At 35.6% G+C, this 26,531-nt stretch overlaps 1 long non-coding RNA gene across 2 annotated transcripts in view; it reads left to right on the top strand.

Moving 5' to 3' along the window:
- The first annotated feature begins 8,000 nt into the window (after nucleotides 1-8,000).
- LOC125673583 (uncharacterized) overlaps nucleotides 8,001-26,531 on the top strand; it is a 35,904-nt gene continuing 17,373 nt past the window's right edge. Inside the window, exons 1-3 of one of the 2 annotated variants that reach the window (XR_007369599.2) lie at nucleotides 8,001-8,325; nucleotides 8,452-8,561; nucleotides 9,675-9,769. This is a non-coding gene — a long non-coding RNA (uncharacterized LOC125673583). The remainder of the gene's footprint in view (nucleotides 8,326-8,451; nucleotides 8,562-9,674; nucleotides 9,770-26,531) is intronic. The other variant, XR_007369595.2, reaches the window with a different exon arrangement.

The raw sequence follows: 26,531 nt of genomic DNA on the forward strand, positions 1-26,531 counted from the left end.
TGTTTTGTTAATTAATGTCAGTGTGAAATATAGAGGGGGTATGGGATTTACAACAATGTATATTACATGGTTAATTTATTTCTATTATGTAGTCCATGTAAATTTCTGTGGAAATGAGGAAGTTATTTATATTCAGTCTTTCCTATCCCGGGGTAAGAAAGACCGAATATAAATAACCCCCTCGTTTCCACGGAAATTAAGTCCATGAGAGCCTGAAATCTCCCAACCTGGGTCTGTTTAATGGACCCTTCCAAAGTCCTTTTTTAAGGAAAAAGTAAACCATTTTCCTAATCCAAAAGAAAACTGGTGCAAAAACTATGCACATCTCCATACATGAAATAATATAAATAATAGAAAAATTATCGGTAGTATTGTAATACATGTTCGGGGGGTGGGGGGTTTGCTGTTTCACCTTTATAGATTGTTTTTTTCCCTAACATTTAAAACATATCTTTTCAATATCAATTTTGTCTATAGCACAAAATAAAAATTCTAAAATCAATTAAAGCATTTGATATACGTGTGTATATATAAAACAAAACGAAAGAAAAAAAAACTAGGATCCACCACTAGTAAACTATGTTTTCCATTTAGAGTTATTGCCCTTCAATCGAAAAAAAGTAAATATAATTAAGTGAATACTCTACATTTCAACACAAGTTATGTCAAATATTATTTAACAAGATATACTTTGATATGTATTTTTAAATTGACCTACTTCATTACAAACAAACTCTCTGAGTGTTTTTGTAGGTTTCTTTCCACGTATATACAAGGGACTTATGAATTTACGAACTTAAATAGTTGAAATTGAAAACAAAACGATAATTGTTTCTTCTCCGTTCGATGTATAGATATTGTGCGTTCAAATTCTCAAGTACAAATGTAAAATAGATAAAGCCAACAGCCGTGTTTGACATTGCCGTAATGTGCGGACATTTGTCAGTGTAACACGTTGCTACAACTTTACAGTTATGATTGACAGACTTCATATTTTATAAGAAACTTTGAACTGTAGCCTATAATAATTAAACGTACAAAATTTGTAAAAATTGTGAGAACCAATGGACAAATTCATACGATAGAACATACTGTCTGAATATATATCGCACATCTCCATGCGTAATACATGTGTACATGCTGGGCCTGTGTAATTGAAATGTTTACTGGGGTATTCCTAGTTATATCGTTAAAATGATAATGTCCTACGGACCGATTGTGGTGAGGGCCTGTCCCGAGACACAGTTAGATTATTCTAACTAGGGTATTCCGTATGGCCGTATAAGTTTGTACTGTACGTTTGATTCGAACATTCATTCTGTTTCGAACAATATCATTTTTAAAGTAACAAAAGGTAGGGAAATCGGTACTTTTAAAGCCATCGGAACGGACTTCGGAATCAAACATACACGATAGGTGTAACCCCCCCCCCCCCCCCCCCTGTACCTTTTTACCATAGGCCATGACTCTCATATTTACTCGTTTAGATATTGATTTTTTATTTTACAGAATATATAACAACATAAAAACTCACCTCTTTGCTGTTTCTTTTTGAGTCGTATCAACTGCGTTAGATGTATGTATTGACTGCCTTGGAATCTGACGTTTCCAGACGACACTTTTGTTATTATTATTATTTTTTTCGACATGGCCGCATTGATTACGAGTTAATTTTTTTAATGGAAAGTGTTAATCTAACTTTGCATTTTAATTTTAGTTTACAAAATTGAGTCGTGAGTAATGTGGCCCATGTGAATTTATTGACTGAAGTTGGCAAATTTATGCGATTTTTCCGGAAAACGTGAAACTGCGGTAGGTTTAGGCATTTACTTGGGTGTTTTAAACATCCGGTGTGAGGAAACGATTGCGCAATACAACTTGGCTCATGTTATGGATAAAAAATATAATCTTAGATTTATTCTAACGTGTTCTTTAATTTTTCCAAATTTGGTAGGCCAAAAATGGCATATTGTGGGTCATGTTCTTTTAGACGAACACAAACTTGACGAATGTATATAATGTAGCATTTGATGACGGCGATGATGTAGACGAAATCGACAATTTACAAACAGAAAAGTGAAAAGTGCGCGAATAATTCCCAGATTTTAAACTGTTTAATAAAAATTGAAACTTTTTCAAAAGAACACGACAATAAAACACTGACATTTATAATTTTACATTTTGAATTCTTTTGTGATAATAATAAAACGTTAGCAATCATTATACATGTATGCATAGACAGTGAATACAAGGGAAGCAACTCTCATTCTTGTCAACATTCTGCACTCCGGACTCTGTGTAAACCGGCCAATTTCTTTGGAACCACACATAGCCGGTTTAGACAAATTATACTGTATAGCCAAAAACAGAGTGCCAAAAAAGTGGAGCCAAATTTGTCCAAGGATAAGAGCTATGCATGAGGGAGATAATCCTTAATTTTGTATATAACCTTTGTTGCATTATGAAGAAAATTTCTATGTCCACGTCGGATAACTTTAGATAGCTTGAAATTCGGTAATTCTTCATGGTGTGGATAGCCGAGGTGATAAAGCGACAGTCTCATTGAAGTTTTGGATAGGCCCAGATTGCACATATCTGTGGTTCGAATATTAATTTTTCTTACCTATTTTTTTTCTTATGAATTATTAGACTTCCTATAATTATTTGTCTCTGGCATCTTATACTAAGTTTTATTCATAGCATGCAGTCTTATATAATGACGATCACAAGTAATTGATTCCAACACGCTGCTAGTGAATAAATGTAAACAAGTATGGGGCCTCCTGTGAAGTATTGATGTTACTGATGTAAACGACAACTTAAAGTTAAAGAGAACAATTTCAATAATGCTTAAAACGTTAATTGAAAAGATCATGACAAAATCCGAAAATGCAACCAGTGCAGTCTGTGTAAAAGGCACAGTGAACTTACAGTTCGGTACAAAAGCAAATCAAGTATCTGTTTCTGTCCCATTTGTATTTGCTGATAAATCTAACAGCAAATGTGCGTTATGTAGCTGTAGAACCGACCTCAGAGTTGTACCAAAAGAAGTAAAACCAGATGCCTTTATCATATTTGGTATATTAGTACCAGTAGGTTTTAAATGCTGTTCAAAACATTTTTTGGAGAAAACCTAAATCCAAATCAAAGCAGTAATACTGCGCCAAACAGAAAACGCTATTTTATTCCACATTTGATTTACACAACAAAACATGAGGGGTTTCTCATTCACATCAGTTAATATGTCAATGGAAATGCGGACCACGTGCTGTTGGATGTTGCGAGCATTTTTGTAATGTCATTTGGTACCTTAGGTACTCCAGGCATCAGTGTAATTACCGGTATGTGTGTGTGTCAAAAACCACTGATATATATGATGCTGCCTGTGAAACAAATTTTGATGATGATTTTGATTTTAAAAAATTCTTTGAAGTATGATCTATATATTTGTTTTTAATTCTAAATATTTTGGACAGCGTTTTAGTACGGTACTATATCTATTTTGAATACGGGTACCATCAATGCGAATTTTAAACTCCCAATTTGCAACCGGTGCCTATTCATCCATAGGCTTATTGTTCGCCAAGTTCATCCATCTTTTTTCTTGGGTATGATAAAATTTTAAAAGAAATTTCAAATATGCGCAGCCAAAGATCCAGGATGATATCCAAATTCCAAATAGTACAACTTCTAGATATAGTTCACCAAGCTGATGCGATGGTATTTGCAGGGCATGATGATCCATTATCTATTCTTTTCCCCAATAGACATCAATTTGAAGTATTCGGAAAACTTACGCTACTGTTGAGCATGTGTTCCAGCATGTCAAATCGCTTCGTTCTGTAAATCTCAGTAAAGCAGAATCCATCTATTATGTTCAAACGACTCAGAACACAAAACGCATCGAACATTAAGTTCTACCTTTTTACACATGGCCAGACATAAAGGATTTTAAAGACTCTCGTACAAATATCAGAAGATTGCGTGGGCAATGTGGGACGATTACTGGGGTACCGGTCTCATTAACGTGGAGACAGTTAACAATTATGCAACGCTGTCCCGCTAAAAATAAATTTAAAACTTGAAAGAAAGGTAGACTACCTCGCAATATTGATGAGGATAGGGACACGCCTATGAAATATAGGATCCAAGCCACGGAACCATAACATTATTTGAAATGAAGGGGTAATTTACTAGATCGCTGTATATTGTAAAACAAAAGAACTAATATGACATATAAAAGCAATGGTCTATATATTTTTGTAGTTTTTATCAGTGCTTGAAATGAAAGATTAAATGTTTACGGTTATTCGTCTCAAATCCACACAGTTAATAGGTGAGAGAACCAAAGGTTGGCATTAATTTCATGTGGGGAATGAAATGGTACTACTTTCCTATATAAGTCAAATACGTTATTTCATTTAATGGATACCCTATAAAGGTTTGTATGTGAACAATTTATCTGATGAGATGACTTTCAGATCTCTTTCATTTTTTCAAATTGTAAATAAGATAAGACAAACTCATTATGTGAATTCAGAAGCCTTTTTACTGTATTTTGTAGAACACATTTATTAGAAATGGATTATAGTGGGTGTTTATCTTAATAATTACAATATATACAATGGGAAAATATTATCATTTGCATCATTCATGAGCGTCGTAGAAAGATTCTATTATGAATTCACTCACTTAACCTTTCTCATATAGTAAACAGACTATGACTACAATAGCTCTAAAACTTCATTGTTATTTCGGATTTCAAACATTTCGGTTGAGCATCACTGAAGAGACATAATTTGTCGAAATGCGCATCTGGTGCATCAAAATTGGTACTGTATAAGTTTTACATTATGAACATGTAGGGATAATATGTTCTGTACACAATATTCACTTGATGAAATATACAACTATAAAATATATTGTTTTGTATCTGTTAAGAATCTAACCGAGACCTCACACTGGCTCGACAGTCCAGTGCTCTACCGATCGAGCTCAATAGTTAACCCGCTAGTAGGAAGGTTATGTATTTTACGCTACTATTTTGTCTCCCTTCTTCATGACAGCCGTCCAGACTCTCCTGCAATGGCATTGATTGTAAAATGAAATTCTGTGGCAATCATTTACGCCCGTCAGAGATCACCACGGCCCTGTTACACCCAAATCGTCGCCTCATCCCAAATCGTCGCCCGGCATCCCAAATCGTCGCCCCGGCGACGATTTGGGACAAGATTGCACTATCATTAGGGGCGACGATTTGGGATGTACTATTGTACACCCGAAATCATCACCCGTCCTAAATCGTCACCCGCTAATACTTTATTGACGTTTTAAGGATGTATTACACAGAAGTTATTTTGTTGTGGCCCCTCTTATATGGGGGTACATAGGTTTCATTTAGTCTGTTTGTCTGTCTGTCCGCACCCAAATCTCTGGTGTTTGTTGACCTATTGGACTGCAATTTTGTATGTAGATTACAAGTGACTCTCTGACACGCCTCCCCCAAAATGAGAATTCTGGAACGAGAGCTTAAAGTATTCCCCGATGACACCGCTCGAACATTCATGCAATAAATTGTTTATTATACCGAAACAAACCAAGACCATAAATGTGCATTTGAAATTGGAGTCAGCACATCTATACATTGCCTGTAGCTGAGATCACCCTACCGGTAACACTGCGCCGCTAACGTATTACGGTAGAAGGTACAAACAACGAAATATAGTGATATAATAACGAGTTTTTTTGTAGTTCCATTCTCCTTGAATGCTGATTTACTTGCTTGTCTTTGTATCAACAAAAACCAGGCAATTTAACTGTGCATAAGAGACCCACATATTTTGTGCCTTATGAACTATGGAAGTACAATGACTCGGACTCATTGTGATGTCACAATAAACTACGTCTACCTTGCCGTAAAATAGATGGAAAATGAACGAGGTTGCCCAATAGTTAAATATGATAAGGAGATATGATGTTTGAGAGGGAGATATGAAGTTTTATCATCCCTGGCACGTGACTGTCTAGACCAGTCCGATTACACGTTGCACAGAATGCCCATACTGAGGTATAATAATACTGTTTGTGTACGGTTGTCATTGTACAGTTGTCTGTGTATTGTTAATTGTTTTTTACTGATTGTGTACTGCTGTCATTGTACTGTTGTCTGTGTAATGTTAATTGTTTATTACTGTTTGTGTACTGCTGTCATTGTACTGTTGTCTCTGTATACCTTCAAGAAGTTGAAGTTTGCACCTTTAAGAGTTAGAGGGAGATCACTGTAAAGACACTTCAACGAATTGCTAGTAAGTGTATATCAATAGTCTTGGCAGTAAGATGTTTTGTAGGGATGGTTATCTTGGCAATCTACAGGGCTGTGAAGGGTAGTAAGATTGTGGGTGTGACTGATGAATTGCGGAAGAGGTTGGAGTATTGTTTTTTTCTGGTTGCTTGGAATGGATGTTGTCAGTGATGAATAAGAGTCTCTAAGCAGCTTTACAACCTCACATCCGTTAGAAACATCAATTAGTTATGTAGAGCAGGAAGGCCTTTACCAAATTTGCAAATTTCATGATCTTCGGGATAGAGGTTTTGACTGCAGGGCGGTGCCAAACTTGGTATATAGTGTTTATGTGTAAAGCATTTCAATAGCATCTTCTTTAATGCTATTGATACCAAAATTAAGAGTAAATAGATATTTAAAAGGAACAAGTGGTCCTTTATCAAATTGTAAATTTTATGATCCTAGGGGTAGGGTTTTGGTTCCCGGTTCTGTAGCATAGACACCCCCCCCCCCGGAAAAACGGGCTCAGGATAGATGTTTCCCCATAGGAGAAAAAGCGCCCCAGCATATAATTTCCCCCTATGTACAAAAGTCAGTATAGAGTCCCCCCCTGGGCGAAAAAAACCCGCCCTGGTATAGAATTTCCCCCTCCTGTTTCCGGATTCCATTGTTAGTTTGCCGTTAGCATCTATTTTCAATAGAATATCTAAGTACGAAGCAGATGTGAAATTATATGTGATGTATTTTATTTCGAGTTCACTGGGATATGTCGAATCGACATACATGTATGAATTAAAATGATCATTGTTGATAGATAAAATGTCGTCAATACACGTACGTATCTAAATGTTGAAATGACGGCCATATCAAGAGATTTTTTCTTCTCCTGTAGAAGCTTTTGAATAAATATAGAATGAAGCAAACCCATGCAATTGTAGATAGCAATCAATGGAATTTATTATTGCTATAAAGAGGTACATGTTATAAAAAAGTTACAAAAAAGAAACATATATGTGCTGTTGAATTGTTATTGTTTAATTGAATATATATGCGCTCATTAATATTAATATATTCATAAAATAAAGGAATTTTTTTTTTCAGATGTTGAAGTTGGGTTTACACGCTGAAAACTTTGAATTGCATTTATAGTAAATACAATATGCTTCCCAAAAGACTTTAACGATGGTCAATATTATTAGGATTTTTCGTAAAAAGTCGACCAAAAGATATACAATTAAAATATCTGGAAAGTAAAATAAATGTACTAAATAAATAAAAGTAATTTGATTTTCCCGTTTATTAAATCGAAATCTAAATTTAAAAAAAAAACACCATTAATTTCTTCTCAATTTGACTATTTCAAATGTTATAACTAGTACATAACGGCAAAGACTTGAGATGTCTGAATGAATTTTGATCTACCATTACACGATTTGAATGATTTCCTTTTTTAAAAAAAAAGATAATGATTGTGATACACAAGACCCCGCTCCTCAAAATAAAAAAAAAAAGGAAAGAAAAAAGAGAAGAATTCCTGGGTCTAGATAAGCAAGAGAATTCTAGTAATAGAACTGGAAACGGATAATAGCTAAAATTTAAGGAGGGAAAACGTACTGTCATTTAGGGGAAATTCTATACTAGAATGTTTTTCCTAGGGGGGATTGGGCCCGGGTTGATTCTTTCTAGGGGGGAATTGTATGCCAGGCCCATCTTTCCGGGGATAATGTCTATACTGGGTCCGTTTTTCCAGGGGGGAAAGTCTATGCAGGGGGAAATTCTATAACACCGGTATCGGTGGGACAAACATTATTATAATCACGGCTGTGTTTACAAACGTCATATACAGTTTATATTTCCACGTAGTTAACAGTTTCGGGACATTGTTTCCCATCCGTATATACTATTTCCTTACAGAACATGTATCAATTAGTTGTGTAAAAGTAAAGAATAATGCACGAACGTCCTCTCCTGTTGTTTCTCTAGACGTTTGACGTGCTGAGGAGTGCACCTAACAAAACAAGCGGCATCCACTATGAGAGAAGGTAAAATGACTCAGTATCTTATAAAAAGTATATTTTAACTAGAAACAACCTGCATACAACGAAATTATAGTAGATGTACCACTCTATAAAATAGAAATGATTATCAATTGCATTTTTCTTCATCAGGAACTAAGGGAACTTTGGGGATGGAGAATTAGAAGATTACTAGTGTTTTTCCGGGGGACGAGGATTACTCTGCAGTCATCTGACTAAACCATTTCTCAAAACATTCTCCGGTAAGTTTTTAAAATGTTATCATGACGATACAAAATCATATTATCTAAACGTTTTTACAAATATTTTAGATATTCTAAATTTTTGTATGTCATTTAGAAACATTTTCATAATTTTTTTAATGAACATTGTATAATTCGTTATCATGATATCTAAGATATCACAAATATATGATAATAACATTTATTTTTTGTTTTCGTGATATTGTTTCCATGTTTTAATGATATTTTTAAAATTTTCATAATTTTTTTAATAAACATTGTATAATTCGTTATCATGATATCTAAGATATCACAAATATATGATAATAACATTTATTTTTTGTTTTCGTGATATTGTTTCCATGTTTTAATGATATTTTTAAAATATTGTGTTGCTACCTGGAATTGTGTATAATTGTAATATGCGAAAAATCGAATGAAAATGGTGTCCTTAATTTCCGTGAGGTGCTTTTATGATGATTTTGTGAAATTCCTATAAACAAGTAAACCATAGCGATTGGATTTTTTTTCTATAGCGAAATATTTAAAAAAAAAAAATTCTATAGAAATACGCGTCACTGGTTTTATTTAAATGCTATAAACATTTGTATATATTAGTTAGTGTGTTTGCAGATTAGCAAAAGGAAAATTAAATATAATCGAATAATGATTTTGAGCAGGTTTCGTTATTTTCTTCTTTCACTTTAATCAAAAGAACACTGTTATTCAACGTAGACCTAAGGTAAATTGAGGATTTATTGCAGTTCTTATTTACTTCCACAGTATTGAATACAACAGTATACTCCAACATTCATGTAAATATACGCCAATCAGTATCCGCGCCTGACACACTTTTGCCAAGGGACGCAATCTCTCCTTGTTTATGGTTATTTTTAGAAAACATTGAATCATAACAACTTATTGTATGCCCTAAAATGCATTTAGATAAATCGTGATATTTTTCTAGAGGATAGCTTCCAACGGAAAATATTCGTAAGATCAATAGCTCGTTCTTTTCGTGGACGCAACCATTTAAAAAAAAAATAAAAAACCGGTTCCACTCTATACAGTCTTGCGCTATGTACAATGAAAGAATTGATCTGTCATCCACATTTTCTTTTCTCAAATTAACAGAAACAACTTAATAAACTTAAAAGCACACATACAAGAAAGATTTACACCTGGACCTGGTCTGATAAAAAAGAAACTTACATATAGGCCTAACACGTGTGAGTTTTTAATTATGTTCCCCAAACAAAGTTTGGGAACATATTGTTTTTACTCTGTTTCTTATTATGTTCCCCAAACAAAGTTTGGGAACATATTGTTTTTACTCTGTTTCTTATTATTATTATTATTATTATTATTATGTTCCCCAAACAAAGTTTGGGAACATATTGTTTTTACTCTGTTTCTTATTATTAGGGTCTTCCGTCTTCAGCGGAAGACCCTTCTATTATTCTATTGTTGATTTTTCACTTTTCTTATTAAGGTCTTCCGTCTCCTGCGGAAGACCTAACTATTATTGTTCGCGTTCTTCTTCTTCTTCATTATTATTATTATTATTATTATTTTCCTTGGTAGTACACGCGTTTTTCTCAGCCATTTCTCGATCGATTTTCACGAAATTTTCAGGAAAGATGTCTTTTGGTGACGAGACTTTGCTTGCAAAATTTCGTGCTTGACGTCACTTCCGGTCAGGAGTTATCTCTCTTTTAGTGACTTTTTGAAGGGCCTTGTTGTCCACACATCTCCTCCGTTAGTTTTGAAGCTAGAGTTTTGAAATTTCTACACAAGATAGAGTAAACATTTTAGAAGATTTGTGGGGGATTCGATTTTACCGGAGGCGATTTGCCTAAGCGCTTGCCTGGACCTGAAAAAATGGATGCCAAAATTTTTCGCCGATTTCGGCGATTTTTGACCTTTGATCTCCAATATCTTTTTTCTTGCAAATATTTTGTTAAGACATGTAGAACAAAAGTTGTGCACATTTACAAGATCTTTTCGAAAATATCAAGATTTAGGGGCTAGCCCCTTAAATTAGGGATCTAGAAGGGCTCAAAGTCTAGATCAAATATCTCAAAAATCGTTAATATTTTGGTATAAGTCAAAGAACAAAAAATGTTCATCTCAACAATCCAAATCTATTCATATAAAAATTTAGGTCATATGTTACGTAATAAGGGATTTTAAGGGCCAAAACCATAAATTTTTTACCCCTTGTATCTCGAAAACGACAAATATTTTGAAAAGCAATAAAGAACAAAAGTTGTTCAGAATGATGATCTGAACAATATGCATATTTCGTTTTTACCCTATGTGGCCCCGTTAGGGAGCTACACTTTGGCCCCTAAAAATTACTTCTAGAAATAACTCGAGAACGGTAAAGAATTTCTAAATACTTGTTGAACAAAAAATGTTTGAAATGTCATGACCTTTCTTACGATATCAAGCAAAAGGGGCTGACCCTTTAAATTAGGGGCCCAGAAGGGTCCAAAGGTTTATGAGAATATCTCAGAAACTATTAATATTTTGTAATAAGTCATTGAAGCGGAAATGTTCATCTAAACGAGCTTGTTCTTATCAAATCAAAAAGTAGGTCATATGTTACGTAATAAGGGATTTTAAGGGCCAAAATCATAAATAATTGACGCCTCATATCTTGAAAACGACAAATATTTTGAAAAGCATTATTGAACAAAAGTTGTTCAGAATGATAATCTAAACAATATGTACATTTCGTTTTTTCCCTATGTGGCCCCGTTAGGGAGCTACAGTTTGGCCCCTAAATATTTCTTGTAGAGATAACTCGAGAACGGTAAAGAATTTCTAAATACTTGTTGAGCAAAAGATGTTTAAAATGACAAGGCCTTTCTTACGATATCAAGCAAAACGGGCTGGCCCTTTAAATTAGGGGTTCAGAAGGGTCCAAATGTTTTTGAGAATATCTCAGAAACTATTAATATTTTATAATAAGTTGTAGAAGCGGAAATGTTCATCTCAACGAGCTTGATCTTATCAAATCAAAAAGTAGGTCATATGTTACGTAATTAGAGATTTTAAGGGCCAAAATCATAAATATTTGACGCCTCATATCTTTAAAACGACATATTTTTTGAAAAGCATTATTGAACAAAAGTTGTTCAATGTGTCATAACCTATCGATCAATATCAAAAAATGGGTCTGTGGGCCTCATGGCTCGCCTGTAGAGTCGATTTTTGTCGATATCAGTCGATTTCAAAAACTTGTAACTGGTAAATATTTTGTAAGGACATATTGAACAAAAGTTGTTCAGTTTATCGAGATCTATCGATTGATATCAAGAAATAGGCCTATGGTCCTAATGGCTCGCCTGTACAGTCGATTTTTTGTCGATATCGGTCGATCTCAATAACTTTTTACAGGTAAATATTTTGTAAAGACATATAGAACTAAAGTTGTTGAGTCTATAGAGGGCTAACAAATGACATCAAGAAATAGGCCCGCGGGCCTTATGGCTCGCCTGGAGAGTCGAATTTCAAAAGAATTTCACCGCAACTTTGCTTAAGAAGCTTATGATATGAAAAATTGATTATATCTAAAGTGTCTTAAAGTCGGAAACTAAATTGGGACTCATTTGTCTTTTTTTTTTTTTTTTTTTAACTCCGAGTGCATCAACAAATCGGACGGAAGACCTACTCGTTGCTCGCAACGAGATCGTGTCTAGTTAGGGTCTTCCGTCTTCAGCGGAAGACCCTTCTATTATTCTATTGTTGATTTTTCACTTTTCTTATTATTAGGGTCTTCCGTCTTCAGCGGAAGACCCTTCTATTATTCTATTGTTGATTTTTCACTTTTCTTATTATTAGGGCTTTCCACCTTTCTGTGGAAAGTCCTATTGTTATTGTTCTGTTTATTATTATTATTATTTTCCTGCCGTCAAAAAAAATTTTCGTCTTAAGACTTATCGAAAAACTTTAGAGTCCACCCTAGAGCACTTCTCGAGAAACGAATACATTTCACCCTGCGTCATGGAACTTTGACCCCTTACAGAGTTATCGGACCTGTTAGCAGAAATCATTGTTATCGCTACTCCTTTTTAACCGTAAAGGATAGGAGGATGAAACCTTTGCTGAAGCATAGAGGTCAATTAGTAGAAGCAAAGAATTTCAAATGAAGGGATTCGGTGTCCCCTAAAGGGAGTTAATGCCCCCTCATGTTTTGCGATTTGTCCCCTACAAATTGACGACTCCTAAAGTCTTCGTCGTAGAGAGACGGAACCCACTGGGACGGGTTGGGTGACCTTGACCTTGAAAAAGTAGGTCAAGGTCAAAGGTCAAGGTCATCCAGAATGGCCAGAAAATGGCACTTTTTATACGCTCTTTCCCGCTTCAGATAGCATCGAAATATCACATGGGTCAGCATGGAATTCTGGACCGGTCTCGGAATCCTGAATTACAACTCTGAACTTTGACCGCTCTGCGAAAGGCGGCGACTTAACGTCGAAAACCCCGTTATCGCTACTCCCACTAGACCGCGAGTCGTGGAGAGGCGAGACCTTCGCCGACGAATTCCAGATGAAACACTCTCGCACAGAGAAGTTGACCGGGGGAAACCGAGAACCCCGAAGCACGGTTCTCGCCCCCGAAAGTCTCCGACGTCGTCGTTCGAGCCCACAACTTCTTCACGGATGTAGATAGGGATGCGGGACCACTTAAACGAAGCCCCGTGACCTCTCTGACCTTCAAAATCAGGTCAAGGTCAAAGGTCAAGGTCACACTTTCTCCCCCATGGGTTTTTGAGGTTTGACCTTGAAAGTGGGTCAAGGTCAAAGGTCAAGGTCACGCATCCAGGGGCCAGTCTCCACGAGTAAGGCCAACCCACCCATCACGCCTGTCGTCCCCAAGGAAGAAACCCCCCACCCTTCAAGTGATCTGTCTGTCATCAGCTGTTTATAATACACTATTTTGACCGGTTTCATGCCCAACAACAGGATTTTTGAGGTTTGACCTTGAAAGTGGGTCAAGGTCAAAGGTCAAGGTCACGCATCCAGGGGCCAGTCTCCACGAGTAAGGCCAACCCACCCATCACGCCTGTCGTCCCCAAGGAAGAAATCCCCCACCCTTCAAGTGATCTGATTGTGATCAGCTGTTTCAATACACTATTTTGACCGGTCTCATGCCATGCAACAATTACAGGATTCTAGCTAATCTGACCTACACCTACACATCTGACCTACACCCACTTCTTCCATTTCTTGACTGTCTTGTCAATCAAACATGAATTCCATTTACATTCATGAAAAGACATAGGCCAGATTCAATTGTCTGCCTGCATCAACATAAAGACTAAGTTGTTTTTTTTTATAATGATGATGCAACTTTACTTGACAGTTGAACTCATTGACATTCCACCCTGACTGTCATTGTAAACAAATAAACACTTACCTGCAGGATCAGATGGGATGCAGTACTCCTATTCTCCGTTCAGATATCCTACATGCACTCAGACACTTTCTAATTCACCGGCCGCCATTTTGGTTGTTTGTTGTCAAAGCCTATCAATCCGTATACGCATGCCTCCTTGGGTGAAATGACTGAAAGACATTGTCTCCGTGAATTAGAACACATAGGATGAGCCATTACAAACTGTATATTCAATTCCACAATCCACAACACACACGGTCAAATCCAGTGCATCTTCACAACATCTGACAACATGAGGCTTGTATAGACTCCCAGCATGCACCAGCAGTTACTACAATCTAGGAAAATGGCACATCCGGTTTCTTTGCACCTCCAAATATCACATCTAACAGGTCTAAAGTCACCCCAAACACCTGCACAAGTCCTATTACACTTTTACCTGATATGTGCATATGTGCTGGCTACCCAACACCCACACCCCTTTTCTCCCTCAAATTTGAGGGGTACTTAATGCGAAACCAAGCATTGAACACACCTCAACACTCAAATTTAGGCGGCAAATTTGAATTTCTTTTCTAGCCAAATCCATTTTTTTTGTTTTTTCCGTGAGGGTGGGGTGGGGTAGGGTAGGGGGGGGGGGGCTTTTAGCATTTCAACACTACTGAAAAACCGCTAGAAGGTGGGAAGCCCTCTAATTGTTCGCGAACAATTAGGATCACTAGTTATTATTATTATTCTTTTTTTTTCTCCTTACCGATTTTTGTGCAGAAGATTTCTCGGAGATGGCTGGATCGATTTGCTTCAAATTTTCAGGATTGATGCGTTGCCATTTGAAGTTTGTACCGCCGTTTCAATTTTTGAAAAATCACTTCCGGTTGGAAGTTATCCCCCTTTTATCGATTTTCAGATGACCATTTTGTCCAGACAAAAACTCAAAAACGATAAAAGCTAGAGTGCTGAAATTTTCAGTGATGTTAGACGACATGTTATAGTTGTGCACCTGGGTTTTCAAAATTTCCGGAAGCGCCTAGTATGGAAGCTCGGTAGGGGTCGAAAATGGAGTTTAAAAAAGTGTCCAATTTTTTTCCACGTTTTAAATCATAACTTTTTACTCGTAAATATTTTGTTTAGATATATATAACAAAAGTTGTACAGTTTATTGAGATCTTTCGTGTCATATCAAGAAATAGGCCCATGGGCCTCATGGCTCGCCTGAACCATTGAATTTCTGTAACAATGATTAACTTTTTTCTCACGAAACTTTTGGTAAGACATGTAGAATAAAAGTTGTTCAGTTTTGCAAGATCTATTTAAAGATATCTTAAAAAAGGCTTCCGGGCGTCATGGCTCGCCTGAACAGTCGAATTTGTATCGCAATTAATAACATTGATAACGTTTTTCTCGAGAAACTTTTGATAAGACATGTAGAACAAAAGTTGTTCAGTTTCGCAAGCGTTAACTAACGATGTTAAGAAATAGGCCTGCTGGTCTCATGGCTCGCCTGAACAGTTGGATTATTGTTGCAATCTATAACATTTTTGTCAAGAAACTTTTAATAAGACATCTAGAACAAAAGTTGTTCAGTTTTGCAAGATCTTTCGAACAACATCATGAAAAAGGTGAACGGGCCTCATGGCTCGCCTGAACAGTTTGATCAGTGTCACAATTGCTAACTTTTTTCTCGAGAATCTTTTCATAAGACATGTAGAACAAAAGTTGTTCAGTTTTGCAAGATCTTTCAAACGATATCAAGAAAAAGGCCCACGGACCTTAAGACTCACCTTAACAGGTATAAATGTCGCATAACTTTATACTCGTAAATATTTTGTTTAGATATATATAACAAAAGTTGTACAGTTTATTGAGATCTTTCGTGCCGTATCAAGAAATGGGCCAATGGGCCTCATGGCTCGCCTGTACCATTGAGTTTCGGTTACAATGATTAACTTTTTCCTCACCAAACTTTGATGAAACACGTAGAGTAAAAGTTGTTCAGTTTTGCAAGATATATCTAATGATATCAAAAAATAGGCCTACGGGCGTCATGGCTCGCCTGAACAGTCGAATTTGTATCAGAATTAATAACATTAATAACTTTTTTCTCGAGAAAATTTTATAAGACATGTAGAACAAAAGTTGTTCAGATTCGCAAGCGTTAACTAACGATGTGAAGAATAAGGCCTGTGGGTCTCATGGCTCACCTGAACAGTTGGGTTATTGTTGCAATCTATAACATTTTAGTCAAGAAACTTTAAATGAGACATCTAGAGCAAAAGTTGTTCAGTTTTGCAAGATGTTTCAAACAACATCATGGAAAAGGCCAATGGACCTCATGGCTCGACTGAACAGTTTGTTAGCGTCACAATTACTAACTTTTTTCTCGAGAATCTTTTGATAAGACATGTGGAACAAAAGTTGTTCAGTTTTGCAAGATCTTTCAAACGATATCAAGAAAAAGGTCCACGGGCCTTATGACTCGCCTTAACAGTCTGATAAATGTCGCATAACTTTATACTCGTAAATATTTTGTTTAGAGATATATAACAAAAGTTGTACAGTTTATTAAGGTCCTTCGTGCCGTATCTAGAAATGGGCCAATGGGACTCATGGCTCGCCTGAACCATTGAATTTCTGTTACAATGGTTAACTTTTTCCTCACGAAACTTTGATTAAACATGTAGAATAAAAGTTGTTCAGTTTTGCAAGTTCTATCTAATGATATAAAAAAAAAAGCCTCCGTGCGTCATGGCTCGCCTGAACAGTGGAATTTGTATCGCAATTAATAACATTAATAACTTTTTTCTCGACAAACTTTTGACAAGACATGTAGAACAAAAGTTGTTCAGTTTCGCAAGCATTAACTAACGATGTTAAGAAATAGGCCTGCGGGTCTCATGGCTCACCTGAATAGTTGGGTTATTGTTGCAATCTATAACATTTTAGTCAAGAAACTTTTAATGAGTCATCAAGAAAAAGGCCCACGGGCCTTATGACTCACCTTAACAATCTGATAAATGTCGCAATCAATAACTTTTTTCTCAAGAAAATTTTGATAGGACATGTAGAGCAAAATTTGTTCAGTTTTGCGAGATATATCTAGAATGATATATAAAAAAAAATAGGACTCCGGGCGACATGACTCGCCTGATCAGTCGAATTTGTATCGCAGTAAGTAACATTATTAACTTTTTTCTCGAAAAAAGGCTGACCTCTTTAATTAGTGGCCGAGAGGGGCAGAGAGTCTTTAATTTATAACACTTAAATGATTTAAAATATTTGTAAAACATTACTGAAGCTAAATTGTACGTTTAGACAATATATATGTATCATTATTTATGAACGAAAATCTCAGTCAAATTCTTATCTCATCACATCTAAAATTGGACGGAAGACCCACTCGTTGCTCGCAACGAGATCGCATCTAGTTAAGGTCTTCCGTCTCCTGCGGAAGACCTTACTATTATTGTTCGCGTTCTTCTTCTTCATTATTATTATTATTATTATTTTCCTTGGTAGTACACGCGTTTTTCTCAGCCATTTCTCGATCGATTTTCACGAAATTTTCAGGAAAGATGTCTTTTGGTGACGAGACTTTGCTTGCAAAATTTCGTGCTTGACGTCACTTCCGGTCAGGAGTTATATCTCTTTTAGTGACTTTTTGAAGGGCCTTGTTGTCCACACATCTCCTCCGTTACTTTTGAAGCTAGAGTCTTGAAATTTCTACACAAGATAGAGTAAACATTTTAGAAGATTTGTGGGGGATTCGATTTTACCGGAGGCGATTTGCCTAAACGCTCGCCTGGACCTGAAAAAATGGATGCCAAAATTTTTCGCCGATTTCGGCGATTTTTCACCTTTGATCTCCAATATCTTTTTTCTTGGATATATTTTGTTAAAACATGTAGAACAAAAGTTGTGCACATTTACAAGATCTTTTCGAAAATATCAAGATTTAGGGGCTAGCCCCTTAAATTAGGGATCTAGAAGGGCTCAAAGTCTAGATCAAATATCTCAAAAATCGTTAATATTTTGGTATAAGTCAAAGAACAAAAAATGTTCATCTCAACTATCCAAATCTATTCATATAAAAATTTAGGTCATATGTTACGTAATAAGGGATTTTAAGGGCCAAAACCATAAATTTTTTACCCCTTGTATCTCGAAAACGACAAATATTTTGAAAAGCAATAAAGAACAAAAGTTGTTCAGAATGATGATCTGAACAATATACATATTTCGTTTTTACCCTATGTGGCCCCGTTAGGGAGCTACAGTTTGACCCCTAAAAATTACTTCTAGAAATAACTCGAGAACGGTAAAGAATTTCTAAATACTTGTTGAACAAAAAATGTTTGAAACGTCATGACCTTTCTTACGATATCAAGCAAAAGGGGTTGACCCTTTAAATTAGGGGCCCAGAAGGGTCCAAAGGTTTATGATAATATCTCAGAAACTATTAATATTTTGTAATAAGTCATTGAAGCGGAAATGTTCATCTAAACGAGCTTGTTCTTATCAAATCAAAAAGTAGGTCATATGTTACGTAATAAGGGATTTTAAAGGCCAAAATCATAAATAATTGACGCCTCATATCTTGAAAATGACAAATATTTTGAAAAGCATTATTGAACAAAAGTTGTTCAGAATGATAATCTAAACAATATGTACATTTCGTTTTTTCCCTATGTGGCCCCGTTAGGGAGCTACAGTTTGGCCCCTAAATATTTCTTGTAGAGATAACTCGAGAACGGTAAAGAATTTCTAAATACTTGTTGAGCAAAAAATGTTTCAAATGACAAGGCCTTTCTTACGATATCAAGCAAAACGGGCTGGCCCTTTAAATTGAGGGTTCAGAAGGGTCCAAATGTTTTTGATAATATCTCAGAAACTGTTAATATTTTATAATAAGTTGTAGAAGCGGAAATGTTCATCTCAACGAGCTTGATCTTATCAAATCAAAAAGTAGGTCATATGTTACGTAATTAGAGATTTTAAGGGCCAAAATCATAAATATTTGACACCTCATATCTTTAAAACGACATATTTTTTGAAAAGCATTATTGAACAAAAGTTGTTCAATGTGTCATAACCTATCGATCAATATCAAAAAATGGGTCTGTGGGCCTCATGGCTCGCCTGTAGAGTCGATTTTTGTCGATATCAGTCGATTTCAAAAACTTGTAACTGGTAAATATTTTGTAAGGACATATTGAACAAAAGTTGTTCAGTTTATCGAGATCTATCGATTGATATCAAGAAATAGGCCTATGGTCCTAATGGCTCGCCTGTACAGTCGATTTTTTGTCGATATCGGTCGATCTCAATAACTTTTTACAGGTAAATATTTTGTAAAGACATATAGAACTAAAGTTGTTGAGTCTATAGAGGGCTAACAAATGACATCAAGAAATAGGCCCGCGGGCGTTATGGCTCGCCTGGAGAGTCGAATTTCAAACGAATTTCACCGCAACTTTGCTTCAGAAGCTTATGATATGAAAAATTGATTATATCTAAAGTGTCTTAAAGTCGGAAACTAAATTGGGACTCATTTGTCTTTTTTTTTTTTTTTTTTTTAACTCCGAGTGCATAAACAAATCGGACGGAAGACCTACTCGTTGCTCGCAACGAGATCGTGTCTAGTTATTATTATTATTCTTTTTTTTTCTCCTTACCGATTTTTGTGCAGAAGATTTCTCGGAGATGGCTGGATCGATTTGCTTCAAATTTTCAGGATTGATGCGTTGCCATTTGAAGTTTGTACCGCCGTTTCAATTTTTGAAAAATCACTTCCGGTTGGAAGTTATCCCCCTTTTATCGATTTTCTGATGACCATTTTGTCCAGACAAAAACTCAAAAACGATAAAAGCTAGAGTGCTGAAATTTTCAGTGATGTTAGACGACATGCTGTAGTTGTGCACCTGGGTTTTAAAAATTTCCGGAAGTGCCTAGTATGGAAGCTCGGTAGGGGTCGAAAATGGAGTTTTAAAAAGTGTGCAATTTTTTTCCACGTTTTAAATCATAACTTTTTACTCGTAAATATTTTGTTTAGACATATATAACAAAACTTGCACAGTTTATTGAGATCTTTCGTGCCATATCAAGAAATGGGCCCATGGGCCTCATGGCTCGCCTGAACCATTGAATTTCTGTTACAATGATTAACTTTTTTCTCAAGAAACTTTTGATAAGACATGTAGAATAAAAGTTGTTCAGTTTTGCGAGTTCTATTTAATGATATCTAAAAATAGGCCTCCGGGCGTCATGGCTCGCCTGAATAGTGGAATTTGTATCGCAATTAATAACATTAATAACTTTTTCCTCGAGAAACTTTTGACAAGACATGTAGAACAAAAGTTGTTCAGTTTCGCAAGCGTTAACTAGCGATGTTAAGAAATAGGCCTCCGGGTCTCATGGCTCACCTGAACAGTTGGGTTATTGTTGCAATCTATAACATTTTTGTCAAGAAACTTTTAATAAGACATCTATAACAAAAGTTGTTCAGATTTGCAAGATCTTTCGAACAACATTATGAAAAAGGCCAACGGGCCTCATAGCTCGCCTGAAGAGTTTGATTAGTGTCACAATCAATAACTTTTTTCTGGAGAAACTTTTGATAAGACATGTAGAGCAAAAGTTGTTCAGTTTCGCAAGCGTTAACTAACGATGTTAAGAAATAGGCCTGCGGGTCTCATGGCTCACCTGAACAGTTGGGTTATTGTTGCAATCTATAACATTTTTGTCAAGAAACTTTTAATAAGACATCTAGAACAAAAGTTGTTCAGTTTTGCAAGATCTTTCGAACAACATTATGAAAAAGGCCAACGGGCCTCATAGCTCGCCTGAAGAGTTTGATTAGTGTCACAATCAATAACTTTTTTCTGGAGAAACTTTTGATAAGACATGTAGAACAAAAGTTGTTCAGTTTCGCAAGCGTTAACTAACGATGTTAAGAAATAGGCCTGCGGGTATCATGGCTCACCTGAACAGTTGGGTTATTGTTGCAATCTATAACATTTTTGTCAAGAAACTTTTAATAAGACATCTAGAACAAAAGTTGTTCAGTTTTGCAAGATCTTTCCAACAACATCATGGAAAAGGCCAATGGACCTCATGGCTCGACTGAACAGTTTGTTAGCGTCACAATTACTAACTTTTTTCTCGAGAATCTTTTGATAAGACATGTGGAACAAAAGTTGTTCAGTTTTGCAAGATCTTTCAAACGATATCAAGAAAAAGGTCCACGGGCCTTATGACTCGCCTTAACAGTCTGATAAATGTCGCATAACTTTATACTCGTAAATATTTTGTTTAGAGATATATAACAAAAGTTGTACAGTTTATTGAGGTCTTTCGTGCCGTATCTAGAAATGGGCCAATGGGCCTCATGGCTCGCCTGAACCATTGAATTTCTGTTACAATGATTAACTTTTTCCTCACGAAACTTTGATAAAACATGTAGAATAAAAGTTGTTCAGTTTTGCAAGTTCTATCTAATGATATAAAAAGAAAAGCCTCCGTGCGTCATGGCTCGCCTGAACAGTGGAATTTGTATCGCAATTAATAACATTAATAACTTTTTTCTCGACAAACTTTTGACAAGACATGTAGAACAAAAGTTGTTCAGTTTCGCAAGCATTAACTAACGATGTTAAGAAATAGGCCTGCGGGTCTCATGGCTCACCTGAATAGTTGGGTTATTGTTGCAATCTATAACATTTTAGTCAAGAAACTTTTAATGAGTCATCAAGAAAAAGGCCCACGGGCCTTATGACTCACCTTAACAATCTGATAAATGTCGCAATCAATAACTTTTTTCTCAAGAAAATTTTGATAGGACATGTAGAGCAAAATTTGTTCAGTTTTGCGAGATATATCTAGAATGATATATAAAAAAATAGGACTCCGGGCGACATGACTCGCCTGATCAGTCGAATTTGTATCGCAGTAAGTAACATTATTAACTTTTTTCTCGAAAAAAGGCTGACCTCTTTAATTAGTGGCCTAGAGGGGCAGAGAGTCTTTAATTTATAACACTTAAATGATTTAAAATATTTGTAAAACATTACTGAAGCTAAATTGTACGTTTAGACAATATATTTGTATCATTATTTATGAACGAAAATCTCAGTCAAATTCTTATCTCATCACATCTAAAATTGGACGGAAGACCCACTCGTTGCTCGCAACGAGATCGCATCTAGTTATTATTATTATTCTTTTTTTTTCTCCTTACCGATTTTTGTGCAGAAGATTTCTCGGAGATGGCTGGATCAATTTGCTTCAAATTTTCAGGATTGATGCGTTGCCATTTGAAGTTTGTACCGCCGTATCAATTTTTGAAAAATCACTTCCGGTTGGAAGTTATCCCCCTTTTATCGATTTTCAGATGACCATTTTGTCCAGACAAAAACTCAAAAACGATAAAAGCTAGAGTGCTGAAATTTTCAGTGATGTTAGACGACATGTTGTAGTTGTGCACCTGGGTTTTCAAAATTTCCGGAAGCGCCTAGTATGGAAGCTCGGTAGGGGTCGAAAAAGGAGTTTTAAAAAGTGTCTCATTTTTCTCCACGTTTTAAATCATAACTATTTACTCGTAAATATTTTGCTTAGACATATATAACAAAAGTTGTACAGTTTATTGAGATCTTTCGTGTCATATCAAGAAATGGGCCCATAGGCCTCATGGCTCGCCTGAACCATTGAATTTCTGTTACAATGATTAACTTTTTTCTCACGAAACTTTTGATAAGACATGTAGAATAAAAGTTGTTCAGGTTTGCAAGATCTATCTAATGATATCAAAAACTAGGCCTCAGGGCGTCATGGCTCGCCTGAACAGTCGAATTTGTATCACAATTAATAACATTAATAACTTTTTTCTCGAGAAACTTTTGACAAGACATGTAGAACAAAAGTTGTTCAGTTTCGCAAGGGTTAACTAACGATGTTAATAAATAGGCCTGCGGGTCTCATGGCTCACCTGAACAGTTGGGTTATTGTTGCAATCTATAACATTTTTGTCAAGAAACTTTTAATAAGACATCTTGAACAAAAGTTGTTCAGTTTTGCAAGATCTTTCGAACAACATCATGAAAAAAGCCAACGGGCCTCATGGCTCGCCTGAACAATTTGATCAGTGTCACAATTACTAACTTTTTTCTCGAGAATCTTTTCATAAGACATGTAGAACAAAAGTTGTTCAGTTTTGCAAGATCTTTCAAACAATATCAAGATAAAGGCCCACGGGCCTTATGACTCGCCTTAACAGTGATAAATGTCGCATAACGTTATATTCGTAAATATTGTTTTTAGACATATATAACAAAAGTTGTACAGTTTATTGAGATCTTTCGTGCCGTATCAAAAAATGGGCCCATGGGCCTCATGGCTCGCCTGAACCATTGAATTTCTGTTACAATGATTAACTTTTTCCTCACGAAACTTTGATAAAACATGTAGAATAAAAGTTGTTCAGTTTTGCAAGATCTATCTAATGATATAAAAAAATAGGCCTACGGGCGTCATGGCTCGCCTGAACAGTCGAATTTGTATCACAATTAATAACATTAATAACTTTTTTCTCGAGAAACTTTTGATAAGATATGTAGAACAAAAATTGTTCAGATTCGCAAGCGTTACTAACGATGTTAAGAAATAGGCCTGCGGGTCTCATGGCTCACCTGAACAGTTGGGTTATTGTTGTAATATATAACATTTTAGTCAAGAAACTTTTAATGAGACATCTAGAGCAAAAGTTGTTCAGTTTTGCAAGATGTTTCGAACAACATCATGAAAAAGGCGAACGGGCCTCATGGCTCGCCTGAAGAGTTTGATTAGTGTCACAATCAATAGCTTTTTTCTGGAGAAACTTTTGATAAAACATGTAGACCAAAAGTTGTTCAGGTTTGCAAGATCTTTCAAACGATATCAAGAAAAATGCCCACGGGCCTTATGACTCGCCTTAACAGTCTGATAAATGTCGCAATCAATAACTTTTTTCTTAAGAAAATTTCCATAGGACATGTAGAACAAAATTTGTTCAGTTTTGCGAGATATATCTAGAATGATATAAAAAAAAAAAAAAAAAATAGGCCTACGGGCGGCATGACTCGCCTGATCAGTCGAATCTGTATCACAGTAAATAACATTATTAACTTTTTTCTCGAAAAAAAGCTGACCCCTTTAATTAGTTGCCGAGAGGTAAAGAGAGTCTTTAATTTATAACATTTAAATGATCAATATTTGTAAAACATTACCAAAGCTAAATTGTACGTCTAGACTATATATTTGTATCATTATTTATGAACGAAAATGTCAGTCAAATTCTTATCTAATCACATCTAAATTTGGACGGAAGACCCACTCGTTGCTCGCAACGAGATCGAATCTAGTTATTATTATTATTATTAAGGTCTTCCGTTTCCAACGGAAGACCTTCTAGTGATTCTACTGTTTATTATTATTTTTTTTTTTTTCCCTTTCGTCTCCGAAACCGTTGGATGGATTTTCCTGAAACTTTCACAGGTTATAGGGAACGATGGTACCTCGAGGCATTTTTTTCATTTTTTCAAAATTCACTTCCGTTCGTCAGATACGTCCGATTTTCCGGTTTTTGAAAGAAACTTTGTCCGGGGGTAAACTTGAAAACCACTAAAGATAATCGAATGAAACTTTCAGGGATGATAGATCTATTTTCTCTATGGTGCATGCACGTAATATTTTTTGTCGCCGTTACTTGCGGTCGTCACCGGAAGTGATCAAATAAATCATCAATTTCAAACTTTTTTCTTTCAAATTGAATCCTACTTTGGTTTACTATATCTCGTTCTAATTCTCAAAAAATGTTGACCCCACCGGAAGTTGAATCTCCAACTTCCGGTTATATCAAAGAAAGACTATTCATTCTCTCATTTTTCAGTGCCATAAATCTCGGTCATGAAACTAGTTAATGAGTTGAGTTTTACATATATTATAGTCACTATAAATGTCTAGAGTAACGTCAAATATTTTTGTAAAATTCACTTCCGGTCAGCAAATACGGCTAATGAGCTGTTTTCGTTGTCAATCGTTTTTCTCAGAAACGGTAAAAGATAGAGTCACCAAAATTTCAGAGTTAATAGATCTCACTTTGTAGGGGTGCAGTAGGGGTTCAAAATGTCGGCCGTCACTTCCGGTCGTCACCGGAAGTGATTAATAAATCATAAATTTCAAACTTTTTTCTTTCAAATTGAAACCTATATCGGTTTATTAGGTCTCGTTCTAATTCTCAAAAACTATTGACCCCACTGGAAGTTGAATCTTCAACTTCCGGTTATATGAAAGAAAAACTATTCATTCTCTCATTTTTCAGTGCCATAAATCTCGGTCATAAAACAAGTTAATGATTTGAATTTTACATATGTTATAGACATTATATATGTCTAGTGTAAATTTAATTATTTTTGTAAAATTCACTTCCGGTCGTGAGATATTGGGTGGACATATTCAAACCTTGCTTTTTCAGTTTCTCAATAATGAATATAGATAGACGCTTGAAACTTGTAGAGTTGATCAACTAACATTAGTCCATTGTACACATACATTCAATTTTTTTGTCCGTCACTTCCGGTCTATACTGGAAGTATTTGAAAAATGTCGATTTTCCGATTTCTTCGAGTGATTTCTCAGAGATGGTGGATAGATTTTCTTGAAATTTTCAGGAATAATGTCTTATGAAAGGACCTTCCTATAACTATTTTTGTTTTTACAAAATTCACTTCCGGTCGGAAAATATGGGCGATTTTCTGTTTCTCAAAAGGAATTTTGTCCAGCATTTTTCTTGGAAAAGGTAAAATATAGGTTCATCAATTATTCAGGAATTATAAATCTCCGTTTGCAGTCGTGCAGTAGAGGGTTGAACATGTCGACCGTCACTTCCTGTCGTCACCGGAAGTGATTGAAAGAATCGCAAATTTCAAACTTTTTCTTGTAAATTGAAACCTATACTAGTTTATTAAGTCTCTTTGAAAGTGTCAAAAGAATATTGACTCCGTTGGTAGTCAAAACAACTACTTCTGGTTTCTTGATAAAATACCTTTTTACTTTTCATCTCTTTGTCACCATAAATCTCGCGTATATTTGAAGTCTTTCATATGATTTTCACATGTCATAATAAAAGTATCAACTTCTAAAGTTTGGATCATTTTGTTTTTCAAAATTGACTTCCGGTCGGTAGTAACCTACTACTTTTTCTTTCTTTAGTCTACTTCTTTTTGTTGAGAACTCTTTGAGATAGAGACGTGAAATTTTCAGGGAATATAGACAGTAAAGAGTCGCTGTCATTTATAGGAAAACGCATCATAAAAGTACTTCCGGTCATCACCGGAAGTTACGAGAAATGAGTAAAAAATTCGATAATACATTTCTCATTCATTGTTAAGGCACATTTTCTGATATATTTAAATGGTTTTCGTAGGAACAGAAAGCTCTTTACTGGAAGTGATCTAACGGAAGACCTACTCATTACTAGTAATGAGTTTCTAGTTATTATTATTTTTTTCCCTTTCGTCTCCGAGACCGTTGGATGGATTTTCCTGAAACTTTCAC

The sequence above is a fragment of the Ostrea edulis genome, chromosome 3 (assembly GCF_947568905.1).
Source record: "Ostrea edulis chromosome 3, xbOstEdul1.1, whole genome shotgun sequence".
Classification (NCBI taxonomy): Eukaryota; Metazoa; Mollusca; class Bivalvia; order Ostreida; family Ostreidae; genus Ostrea; species Ostrea edulis.